Source organism: Dryas octopetala, chromosome 4 (assembly GCF_963921425.1).
Source record: "Dryas octopetala chromosome 4, drDryOcto1.1, whole genome shotgun sequence".
Taxonomy (NCBI): domain Eukaryota; kingdom Viridiplantae; phylum Streptophyta; class Magnoliopsida; order Rosales; family Rosaceae; genus Dryas; species Dryas octopetala.
The window spans coordinates 2808552-2822206 of record NC_141369.1 but is presented as its reverse complement, the minus strand read 5'-3'; the positions used below and the strand labels follow the sequence as shown (position 1 = coordinate 2822206).

At 35.5% G+C, this 13655-nt stretch overlaps 1 long non-coding RNA gene across 1 annotated transcript; it reads left to right on the top strand.

Moving 5' to 3' along the window:
* Window positions 1–5110: 5110 nt before the first annotated feature.
* LOC147286179 (uncharacterized) lies at window positions 5111–6176 on the top strand. The gene is made up of 2 exons (XR_015122057.1): window positions 5111–5510; window positions 6035–6176. It is a non-coding gene; the product is annotated as an uncharacterized LOC147286179 (long non-coding RNA).
* The last annotated feature ends 7479 nt before the right edge of the window (window positions 6177–13655 follow it).

Below are 13655 nucleotides of genomic sequence, written 5' to 3'. Positions count from 1 at the left end.
CATCAGACTTATAATTAACTTAATTTAGATATGGGAATCTTATGTGGTAATCCCCATTTCAGCTTTTTGGGTGTTCCTACGAATGAAATGACCATTAAATTTAAAGGTCCATTGACTTTAGGTATCAAATTATAATGTTTTTTGATTTCAATTACTAAAACATTTATGTCATTTCACTTTAGGTACTAAATTTCAATTTAGGTATCAACTTTAAAAAACATAGTTATATTAAACTGTGACTGTTTAACAGTCATAACTTTTTTATTGATTTATTGTTTTTTCAATATTTGCAAGGCTTAAACTTTAATATTTAGTCTTTGGGTTATAGAACTTTATCCCCCAAACCTAAATCAAAAGAATGAAACTCTTAAAAATTTTAATTTTTTATGAATTTTAAATAGTCACAACTGTGACTGTTCGACAGTCACAATTGTATAACAAACTGATTTGTGACCTAATCTAAAATGTTTTACTCTAGGTTAGTACCTAAACTAAAAAAATTTAGTGTCTTGCTGCTTTATTAAAAAACTATTGATATTTGGTATTTAATCCTAATTTTCTATAAATTTAATCCGTTGATCCATTAGAAAACATAAATAGAAAAAGAAACCTCATTTTCCTTCTTTTTTTGTTTTTGTTTTTTTAACTCTCCGTACCTCTCTTTCCCTAAACCCTTTCCGTTAGATATGAGCTAGGCGTTATCAACTTATCACCCACAATGCTGAATGTCCATCGGTCAGGGTCCGATTGAATTAAGGTTGACATATTCGAGTCTTTAGGGTTTAGTTAAAATGCTAAGGGACGGTGGAGATATTGAGTTAGGATTTTATAGGTTAAGGGTTTGCCATTGTAACTAGAAGGTTGACGTACTCAAAATTACAAGACAATAATTCCTCACGTTCTAAGTGCATGTGCAATAGCCGGTGTTAATTAGTAATTCAATACAAGTTTATTGACCCACATTTTTCAACTTTGTCAATTATTGACTTAACATAAAACTGCTGTTATGATTTAAGTCAATACTATAAGTTAAGACTTATATGTTTTTTAATATTTTTGTATATTTTTTTACAAATTACAATCTATAAATTTATTTATTTTAAAAATTATATCATTGAAAATATCTCAATGAATTCTTAAAATAAGCAAAATATTTAATATTTTTAAATAATTTTAAATTAATACCCAAATTTGAATTTCGCTGTTTTAGATTATAAAGTATAAAATAATAAGCTGTTATAAAACTAAAGAAAATAACATCATAACAGATGAAGAGAGCATAAGAGGGAATAGAGAGAATTCAGAGTGATCCTATTCTTCGTATTAGACTTCCTATTTATAGGCTTACAAATGATGGAGCCAATAATCTAATGCCCATAAATCATAGGTTACAAATCACTAAATGTGATCATTAGAGCATAGGTTACAAACTATTCAAATGCGTAACTTATGGACATTATGGTGGTCATCTACATTAATCCATATATTTATAATACTCCCCCTTGGATGTCCACCAATCAATGATAGTTGCCTTATTAAAACCTTACTTCTGAAGTTCTAATTATGTTAACACTCATACTTAAAGGTTTAAATAAATTAATTTTGGCTTGAAATCCAAAATACAAATCTTGTCAAAGAACCCGAAATTCTAACATAATATGGATGTATATGTAATTCTAATGGGCAACTTATGTGTAATGCAAACATATGTCATTTGGTATTCTCCACTTATAATAAGTTATCTAGCTACTTATATCTTGAATTAATGGTTCTATTGCAATCTTATTCTTCACAAGGCCTAAATCTGACCTGAAGTTCAGAATCCAAATTAGGACCCGAAATTTTGAATTGAATTCTAATATCTTATTCTCTTGTCAGATTTATGTTAATATGGACCTGAAGTTCATGTTATGATTTTTCAGGGATCCTAATGTCAATATATATGGGTATAAAATTCAAGGACTGCAAATGTAAAGATTTTCTCTTGAAAAATAAAAAAATCCACCCAACACATGCGGATCATGATTATATTTCCTCAAACATGCAACTCATATTACACAATCAGAAGTGGAACAATGCCAAATAAGACTAAGGGATGAATATTTTTGTTGTATGCATCAAATTTTGTGTGGATATTTATGGTAAATCTTGTGGTCCCCTAATTGGCAATGGGATTGTCTAGCTAAATTTTATTTGTATCACACGTTAGGTGGAATGTAACCTTGTGAGACAATTTTCCCGTTATTAAGGGGAGAAAAGACTATTCCTGAAGAACGGCATGAATTATTATACAATGCATAATCATTGTCTCATCTAGATCCTCATACATATTAATCATGTGAACAGAAAGTTAAGTTCAAAGGATCATTTACTTTCCAAATATTGCAAGTGAATTACCAGGTGCATTGATACTAACAAAGTGACAAACTCACATGTTCTGGTTGCAAATGCTTTGACTCGGGATGATGTCCTCGAAGAACAACCAGATAGTTTAAATGAACTTAAGTCACGCCTCAAGCGTGGTAAGCCCGTTGGTGCAAATGGCACAATTCTCCAGAAGAGAAGTCCACAAGAAAAAGTTAGCACTCTTAAGAGGCTACACATGCACATATTTTAAATAGGCAAATATTTATTAACGACTTGAAACAAAAATCCATAATTTTGGCACCATATGTTTTATTTGTTACACACCTGATGCGTGAAATCTATAGGTTCTAAAATTTAACTCCCCAGAAGTGGAGAGTATATGAAGAGGTCCACATAAGCTCATTAAACATAAAGATCCACATTCTCTATACAATTCATCGTTGAAGAGATGATAGTCCATGAAAAGAATATGAAAGCCTCTGAAGAGGCATGGGTACCCAATAACAAAGAGATATATATATATATAATACATGCAAAAGAGAATTGTTAGATCGTGAATTGATATATTGATGATATTACAATTCATCGTTGAAGAGATGATAGTCCATGAAAAGAATATGAAAACCTCTGAAGAGGCATGGGTACCCAATAACAAAGATATATATATATAATACATGCAAAAGAGAACTGTTAAATCGTGAATTGATATATTGATGATATTTTGTTTATTGTAGCTACTAAAATCATCAAGGGCTATAACGATGTAGAACCGCGTTATAATTGTCAAAAAAATTAAATGATTAGTCAAACTGGAAAGAGGCAATTCCAGTTGAATTAAAAACGTGGAATAATAAGAACCTATAGTTCAAACACCAAAATCAAAGTTATTAAACCTTAAAGGTTACAGTGAGTGTTTGAAATAATCTGAATTAAATCATTATTTATGACATAAGGATTTCCCTATAAACTTGAGATTATGATTATGAAGAAAATTTTTCTCTTATCATAGATTTAGCCACATTTCTATAAGTACAATTATTATATCAATGTGAGATTTATGGAATGTTGTCACTGCATATTTCAGAGATCTATATACTTATATTCTCAAATCTTTAAAAATTATTAAATGTCATTGAATGATATAAAAGCATATCCTAGTGTATTTAAGGCCAATCGTTGTGACATTGAGGACAACATTTCGGGTAGTCATCCGTCGAGTAGACTCATTAAGACAGATGACACCTTAGAGCTATTTAAGAAGAGATTATAAGTGGAATAAAGGTTTGTTATCCACAAGACCTATACATCTCCATTGATAGTTCTTAAACTGTTCCTGATCGAAGGGATTATTGTTTGAGAAACAGTATATCCGAGCAAGATCAGCATAGCTCTCTAGCCTACTCAAATGTGGAGGCGGTTGGTCTCGGATTGCGCATGTAGAGACACCAAGGGTAGAAAGTATGGGTGCTTATAGTGAATATAGGTCTACTAAACAAGATCAACAAATGAGACTCATGTATGGAGTGAAGCACCTGTTAAACAAGATCTCATTAGTTGTAGTAGATTCGAATTAGTCCTTAGACTTGAGACACCATCGACTATCTTGTGTGGCTAATTGATGTGCTTTGGTGGTACAATGCACGTGTATCGATGTACAATGTGTGTATCGCTGGGTACAGTGAAAGGGGACATGAAGGCATATGAATGGTCAACAAGGGATCTATCGCCTTACCCTATGTGGAAGGAAAGATTGTCCTATGCGATTAATCTGACTTGAGTCAAAGTACTTTGGCTGAAGCACATGGGTGAGATGACAATTAGAACGAGGTTTTTCTAACTGTATCTCGACCAGGCTCATGATCAGAAATATATTTGACATAGAATCACAATTAGAGGTTTTGACAACTCTCCATGACTCATGTCAGTGATCGGGACAATAGATGACTAAAGGATAGATGGACCGTATCAAATTATACCTACAGCTGAATACGTTCTGAATCTATTCAATTTGGGTAAGTCTGAAACATAGCTCAGTGTCACTCAAGGCTTTTGGCAACCAAGTGAATAAATGGTCGAATGCACCTCATTCTAATGCAGTTATTCTCATAGGAAAATCAAATAGGGATTTGATTGTTCCATTGCCAATAAGTTATTCTCAGGATCTCACACCTATAAGTTGACTTCCTAGAATAAAGATGATGAGATAAGTGACTATATGATAGTTACTTTAGGTCAAAATGTTTGACCAAAATAATTAGCAAAAGAACGATTAATTAATTGGATTAATTAATCATGGTTAATTGTTAACCAATTAATTTCCGAACTCAAGTGATTAAATTAATTAAGACAATTAATTAATCACTAAACTATGGTTAATAGGATTTAATTAAAGTGTTAATTGAATCCACATGTAACATGCTGGGTCACATCTGGAATTGATGGAAAGTAGAAAGGGCAAAAGTGTAAATGTGAAACCATGCACATGGTAGTCACATGTGACTTAAAAATGGTGGGAAAGGTTGGTGAGAGGATAGTGTTTTTTATTGAGAGGAAATCTCATCCAAGGGATGAGATGAAATATCCTATTTAATCTAAGGGTCGTGGATAGGATAAGGAATGAGAGGATGAGATGTGAGTGGATGGTGATGTTATGTATGTGACATCACCCATCACATGTGAGCCTTGAAGGGGTTCGGCACATGCAGGGGTTGAGGTGCTCCTTGCTTTTGTGTGGTTCACACAACACAACTCTCATCTCTCTCTTATCTCTCTCAACTCTCTCTAGAACCCTAACCCAAAAGGTTTCTCTCTTTCTCTCAAGAGAACTATCTTCCTCACCAAAAGCCTTATAGAGCTAGATGAATGGTGCTCATGAGATAAGCCTAGGGTTCACCATTCAAGTCACAGCCCTTTTGGTTCCTTGTCCTAAAGGAGAGATCATTTTAGCTAGTTTCTCCTTTAGAATCTCATCTCTAGGTGGTCACTTAGTGTGTTAATCCTTTGAGTGATCTAATTAGGAGATAGGAACCAAGTTTTGGGTGCAAGAGGAGGAGGAAAAGCTGGACTTCCCACCTTGGTCGAAACCACAAGGGAGAGGATACCCCCACGAGTGACATAAGGGCTTGCCCCTTCGGTCTTCAAGGGTATATTCTGCACCTCTCTCACTTTAATCTTTGATTTTCCATATTCTATCAACTATGATATTGGTCTTTCTCAAGGGAATTTCATAAAAAGTTTTAAAACCCTAGATATGATTTCCCTTCAATTGGATATAATGTTGTCAGAAAAGTTTTATAACATGCTAATTTGTGCTTCTGCTAATGTTTTCTTAAAATCCACTTTCTAGCAACTTAGGCACTTCACATCCCTCAAGTGGCAAATAATGGTTATATATCAGCATTGAATATTTGTTATGCTAAATGTGAGATTCTATGAATTATTGTGATCACTGTTTTGTGGTGGGATAACCTAGGCATTAATTTCATGAACGAAGTTCCCAAGGTTATGCTTGACTGCTTGATTATGTGGGAAAGTTTTCAAAACACCAAACACTATTTTTATAAAAACATAGTGGCGGCATGAAAACCTGTCAGGGGTGTGCATGCATGGCACCCTACTGAGTGATGAACGTATATGATGCTCACCTTAACACAGATTTTGGATGTAGGTAAACCTGAGGAGGCAATGTGGAAAGGGCATGGCAGTGGGCATTCCAGGATGACAAACCTTGTTTCCGATTGTGTATATTTGATGTTGAAATCATTACTATATTTACTTTGGCTCATTAATAATTTTAAAAATAGTTTTTTCATGGTTTCTTTTATATCTAACCTCAAGGGGTTAGTGGCCAAAAAAAAAAAATAATAACCTCAAGGGGTTGGTTTTATTTTAAACATTTGATTTAATTTAATGTGGTGATCTTCTTATTTTCCCTGCTGATTTATCTCTGGTCCAACCCAAACAAAAAGGCTTAACGTATTTTAAGGGACTTGGGATTTGGACACTAAAGGATTAGTGTTGTACTCTTGGGATCTTTAGAGTATGTGTCGTTGTCATGTGTCCGAGGACTGGGGAGTGACAATCGAGAAGGAAGGCCTAGGCTCTTTTCTTGCGTAGTCTGGTTAGGACTTCACTAGTCAAGTGCAATGGTGATGGTATCGAAAACTCGAAGGTTCTCACAGTAGGCTTGATGAAATGGACTTAAGTAAAAGCAAACACCTTAATTAAAAGTAAACTTGATTTTAGGCTGGTAAGTGATTGTAGTTCTCACTACGAACCTAGTCATGGTTGCATAAAGTATAGGGACAAAAAGGAGAGTAGTGAATAAATATTGTATTCTAACAAGAACACTAAATCAGTACTAAAGCTTAAGGAAACCCTAGCAAAGCTAACAACAAGTGAAGGAAATGTAATGAAAATGTAAATACAAGTTCTTTCGAAAGGTAAATTGCTAAAATTTGTAAAAATAAACTTGTTTAGATCTAGAATTTTGAAGAGAATTTGATAGGGCTTTGGGTTAAATTTTGAAGGTCCCCTCTTTTCTTTCTGAACCTCATATTTATAATAAAGGTAAGCTTGATCCCAAGAAATTCCTCATTAAGATGTTTCACGTGCACGGCCGAGTGACGTTCGTACAACAGGCACGAAGGGCGGCTATAAGTGTAAGAGACCATTAGGAATGTCTAATGTATGTTAAGAATGTCACGTCCTAGCTCCATCAATATCAGGTCTGATACATAATATCAGGAATATATGACCATGGTATATGACCATGGTATCAATATCAATATCACAATATATGACCATGGTATCAATATAAGGTCTGATACATAATCGTAGCTTCATTGTCACGATATATGACCATGGTATCAATATCAGGTCTGATATATAATCGTGATATTAATTACGCTGCCTTGCTCCATCAATTAACAATTCCAAGTAATTTGAAATACGTTGGATGCTATACAATAAATTCAACATTATAGACTATTTGGAATATAATCTGGATAATTAAGTAGCTAAGGAACAATGAACAAATGTGCTTATTGATATTAATGTAACTTAAACATTTACATAGTAGGTATTTCAGCAGTGTTCCAAACACAGGATTACAAAGTCATAAACCAGCACCATGCCCTCTATAATTAAACAAAAACTATTTGTCCCCATACAAAAAACCTTCTCTAAACCAACACCACAATGTCAAACATACTCAAAAAAGTGAACACTTCAATTTCAAAGGAACTTGCTAATAATCAAGATGATTACCTCAATGCAAAGCATTAATTGATTTTCTCATACAAACCTACTAAAGACAACTAGAACAAGTGAGAATTGCATAGAAAATTAAATATATTACTTACATATCATTTTTACATACTTCCAGTTCTTGTTGTAGTCCTTCCAATGATATATTATCACTAGGAGGGGGGGAAAAGTTATAATAGAATTACTTGTCAAGATAATATATATGTTCAGATTATAAATTGCAATGGTATAAAACTTATTTTGTTTGTCATCAACATACTTAGCATAACATGTGGATTCAGACATCTATTTTAAGTATGCAATTTAATTTACACCCATAGACCTCTCCTCTTAATTTCTATAAACAAATTAAAAAGAAAAAGTTATCATTTAATTGTTGTTGAGGCTTCTTTATGACAACACATGTAAACACCATATTGTCTGTGCATGCAGCCAATATTGCATATGTGATTTCAATATTTCAACAAGCACAAAGAAAAAAGAAAAACATACATGCTTGCATCCTCCTCAACAGTCTAATCCCCAACAAATGCACCCAAATCAAAACTAGTTTTCTGAGCATCATTATTCTCATCATAAGAGTGATCCTGCACCCAAAGTATGTATAGGATAATTTAATTAATATTCAACCGGCCACATTGTACTTTACACAAGATTTAAATTTGAAAGCAGATATATAATAGGCCCTTGCTTCACTAAGTTGACCAAATTCTTTTAGCTTCACATTATAGATTAATAGGTACACAACACAAAAACACACATTTGATTTATTAACCAAAAAAAAAAAAAAAACTCAAGGGTACCTCTTTGTTGGCTACAACATGAGCCATGTGTAGTGAATTAAACCCCGGTGATCTTTTCCTTGATGTATTCTAGAGTTAGACAGATTTAGCAAACCACACAGAAATACCAGCAAAAGCAAACACACACAAGAACACCAAGATTTGTTATCAAGGTTCGGTTAACTTTGCCTATGTCCTCCTGTGATCCTTAGAAAATCACAGCTGCACTATAAAGATTAGAAATGGATTACAAGAACTTATTGAAACCCTAAAACTAACCCTCTACCTGCAGCTTCTTGTTTGTCTCCCTTTCACTCTTGAGTTTCTGCCTTTCTTTATAACTTATGAAGACATGAGAAACTCACCTCTCACCCTTGGCTTTTCCCTTCTTGTTACCCTTTGGTGTTTTTCCCACACACGCTTAACAAGGCTTGCTGCAACCTATTTATAAGTATAGGCTGCAGCTTACAAGTAAAACTACAACTAGAAAACCAATTCCTACTAGAATTAGGGAATAAACCTAATTACCTAATTCTAAACCTTGTACACTCAAGAAACCCTTAGAACTACCTTTCTAAACTAGGAAAACCTTGTGCAAGTCTTCTTAGTCTTCCTATGTTTGTACCCTTTCCTGGAACCAGTTGCAACTTACCTGTTTTGTCCACTTTCCAAAAAAATTTCGGCGAGCCAAACACAACAATCTCCACCTTGGTGAGTTGGAACCAAAGTCATGAATGCTCCACCTTCGAGATATCTTGTCATTCTTGAAGTAACCTTGAAACAAACCTCCAAGAACCCTTCACCTTGGCAATAAACTTCTTGCCTCAACGCACCTCAAGTGAGGAGGTGCTCCACCTCAATCTTTAGTAACTTGAAAGATTGAGCAAGCTCAAACCAAGTTTGAACTTCCCCTTTGTACTTTGAATCTTTTCTACAGCCCCAAGATTCTTTTCACCTTTTGTCCCATAAACCCATTCATAGCCAATTTTCTCCTTGGATTTAGGAACTAACTTCCAACTGAAGTTTCTTTGTAGAGACAACCTAACACTCATCCAATGTTCCCATTCCTTGCTCTCACAAGCCCTCTTGAATGTAGTCGGATTTGTCTTACTAATCCCATAGTAAACTTTGTCCTTTTCCCACCAAGACTTGTGAATTAGCTTAATGGTACTTTTGGTCCTGAACTGCCTTGTCCTCCTTGGCTCCACCTGTTCTTGAACCTTTGTTGATTTTTGTTGCTAACCAATCTCTTCAACCCTTGTGTCATGTTCCACCAGCTTGGAATTGGTCTTCACTTCAACTAGAATTTCTTTCATAATCACCTTGGTTGTTTTTACGGTTTCATCTTCCATATCAACAATCAATCCTTCCTCATCTTTCTTGACTTCCCTTGCTGCATCCTTGAAGTCAATCTTTAATGAATAATTAACCAAGCAACAATAATGGCTTGGTACTTCTTCTTCTTTAGCCGTAGCACTTATTCGATGGGGCTCCTTTGTGAGATTCCCTTGCTCTCCCTTGTCACAATGCTCCTTGAGCTCAAATTTCAAGCTCTCTTTGGTAGACACAGCTGCTCCACCTATCACTGTAACCCCGAAAAGCTTGTAGAGATTATTAGATTGCATAACTCCTCTCATAATCACACTTGACCCTTTTGTGACTTTGAGCTTCCCTGCTCAAGACTTGAATGCATACCCATTCCTCTCTAGAGAAATAAGATTTCTTTTTAATGTAGGAACATACCGTACATTACCTAGCAACCTAACAATTTCATCTTGCATCTTCACCTTGATTGTGCCAACACCATGAATATTGCACACAAAGTTATCCCCCAACACAACTTTGCCACAATTTGTTTCTTCATATGTATAAAACCAATCCTTGTTTGCACACATATGAAAACTGCATCCGGAGTCCAAATACCAAGTTTGAGGAGTAGAAATACCTGAAGATACCGCCAAAAGCTCATCATCGTCGTCAACCACGACATTGGTTGAACTTGAGTTTTCAGCCCTTTTCTTCTTCTTCTCCAGCCATATCTGGCAATCCCTTTTCGAGTGGTCTAGTGAACCACACTTGAAGCAACCAGATTAGTCCTCGGATCTGTTGGATTTAGACTTCCCCTTTTTACCAGATTTTCCACTCCTTCCCTTCAACTGACCCTTCTCTTTGCCTTTAACATAAAGGCCTTGTGACTGAGTGCCTTTGGTTAAGTCATCTAGCTTGGCATATGATTGGAGCGCTTGCACAACGTCATCAAGTTTTAGAGTCTCCTTTCTAAACATTAAAGTAGTTTAGAAGTGCTTGAAAGTAGGTGGCAGGGATCTCAGCAGTATGATAGTCTTATCATCATCCTTGTAAACTTCTTCGACCTTTTGGAGATTTGCTATGCAGTTCTGAAACTTGCATACATGATCTGCAACATCTTCTTCTTCTTCTAGTCAAAGCCCAAATAGTTCATCCTTTAAGAAGAGTTTATTGGACACAGTTTTGCTCATGTAAACATTCTCCAACTTATCTCATGCTTCTTTTGCTGACATCTCTTCCGTGATGTGAGACCTCACAGATCCTGTGAGGTGGATCTCTATTGAACTCTTGGCCTTCTTTAGAACCTTGTTCCATGCGCCTTCTTGCATGGTTGTCGGCTTCTCACCAAGAAGTGCATCATCCAGATCCTGCTGCACCAGCACATTCTTCATCATCTGTTGCCAATCTGTAAAATCATCCTTGCCATCATATGGCTTCAAAGTAGGCCTTAGATCCCCTAAGTCCATGTTTCTTCCTCCTCTAGACATCGCAGAAAACCTTCAAGCCTAAACTCTGATACCAATTGTAGTGAATTAAACCCTTGTGATCTTTTCCTTGATATATTCTAAAGTTAGACAGATTTAGCAAACTACACAAAAATACCAGCAAAAGCAAACACACATAGGAACACCAAGATTTGTTATCAAGGTTCGGCTAACTTTGCCTACGTCCTCGTGTGATCTTTAGAGAATCACAGTTGCACTATAAAGATTAGAAATATATTACAAGAACTTATTGAAACCCTAAAATTAACCCTCTACCCGCAGCTTCTTGTTTTTTCCCTTTCACTCTTGAGTTTCTGCTAGGGGTGGGCACGGGATGGTGGGGGAAGGGATTTACCTTATCTCGTTCCCATCTCATGATTTGAGTTCGGGATCGGTACGGGATGGGATGGGGGTTTTGGGATTATGGTACCATCTCATCCCGTACCAACTGGTTCGGTATGGGTTCGGTACCATCCCGATCCTAGACAAAAAAAAAATTCAATTGACTGGTTGACTGCTTTGCAGTGTACAACTACACAAAATACTAGACATGCATTGATTAGTTGTGAATAAATGGAAGTCAAAATAAGTAGCAAAGATTATGAAAATAGGAGTTCAAAAGCCTATCATATATGTTCCTTATTTGCTTGTCAAATTCGGCTGTCTAGTAGTAGTGTTACTTGGGAAGAATTGGGCTATGAAAACAAGTTAAAAAATAGATTGGGCTTAGTGTTATTTGGGGTCATTAAATGAAATAAATAAATTTTTAATTAAATTTTAATTAATCGGTACGGGACGGGACCATCTCGGTATTGAACATTCAGGACCGATCCCATTCCGTTTGAGATCGGTACAGTACGAGGTTTGAAAACAGAAAAATGGAATGAGACCAAACGATATGGAATGACACGAAACGGTATGATTTCGGTATTTTCGGTCTTAATACCCACCCCTAGTTTCTGCCTTTCTTCATAACTTTTGAAGACTTGAGAAACTCACCTCTCACCCTTGGCTTTTCCCTTCTTGTTACCCTTTGGTGTTTTTCCCACACACCCTTAACAAGGCTTGCTGCAACCTATTTATAAGGTATAGGCTGCAACTTACAAGTAAAAATACAACTAGGAAACCTATTCCTACTTGAATTAGGGAATAAGCCTAATTACCTAATTCTAAACCTTGTACACTTAGGAAACCCTTAAAACTACCTTTCTAAACTAGGAAAACCGGCCTTATGCAAGTCTTCTTAGTCTTCCTAGGTCTGTACCCTTTCTTGGAACCAGCTGCAACCTACCTGTTTTGTCCACTTTCCAGAAAAATTCCAGCGAGCCAAATACAAGACCATGTTAATCAACAAATGCTAGTGGTTAGCACCTACACTGAAAATTCAATGTTAACCTTAGAATAAATACTTAGTGACTCTTGGCCATCGGTATTAGAAAAAAAAAAGACCCAAGAAAGAATAATAGTAACATTATTATTAAATAAGTTTGACTACTAGCTAGTGGAAACCATTTATAGTATGAATGTCCTTGGAGACATTTGGATGATTCTTTCTTTTTAAATGGTACTTGTACAGTTTTATATCATAATTTATTTGTTTATAAAGGCCAGTTTTGCACAATAAGTTGAGCAATTATCACTGAGTGTACTAAATGATAATACCTTTGATAACTTGCATATTCTTTGAGAAATGATGCTTTGTTCTCTTGACTAGATTAGGTTCTAATATGTGCTGCAAGAGAGAGAGAGAGAGAGAGAGAGAGAGAGAGAGAGAGAGAGAAAAACAAAAAAACAAAAAAGGACATGGTTCAATCATAACTGGATACTTGGCTTCATTTACTAAAGCCAATGAAATGGAATATGGAACAAAAACTTTAAATCCGTCAAATATCTTCCCAAATGGAAGTCCATTAACATCATATTGATAAGCAAAATTAATCTCATGAACATCAACTGATGTTGTGCGCATGTATGAGCACATACATATTTGAGGCTATTTTAGATATTCTAGAAATGCAAATAAACAAAGCGGCAAGAACAAAGACAGAAACATAAACACATGAGAGAGTTCAATTAAGGAAAGATACCGCGTTAGGATAGGTAGCTTTTGGCCTTGAACCTTCCATAGTGAAGTACAATCGGATTTACTTGGCTAATCAGTGAATGTAACTTCTTGAACTGTTCAACCGTAGGTGTAAAGACAATAATACTCATACAGTACCCTTCCAAACACATTTGGTTCTAACAGTTGTGTTCATTTCGGCCCTGAACAAATCCTGGTTTCATGAGTGCTCTAGAGAATCAGCCCTTCAATAAAATTCTCATAGAAACGGCCACATTTCACACTCATATAGGTGACTGCCTATAAGGAGTATCATGTCATACTCCACTTAGATAATCCAAGATATAGGATCATTAAAAGCATAGCTTAGCCTAATCACATGTG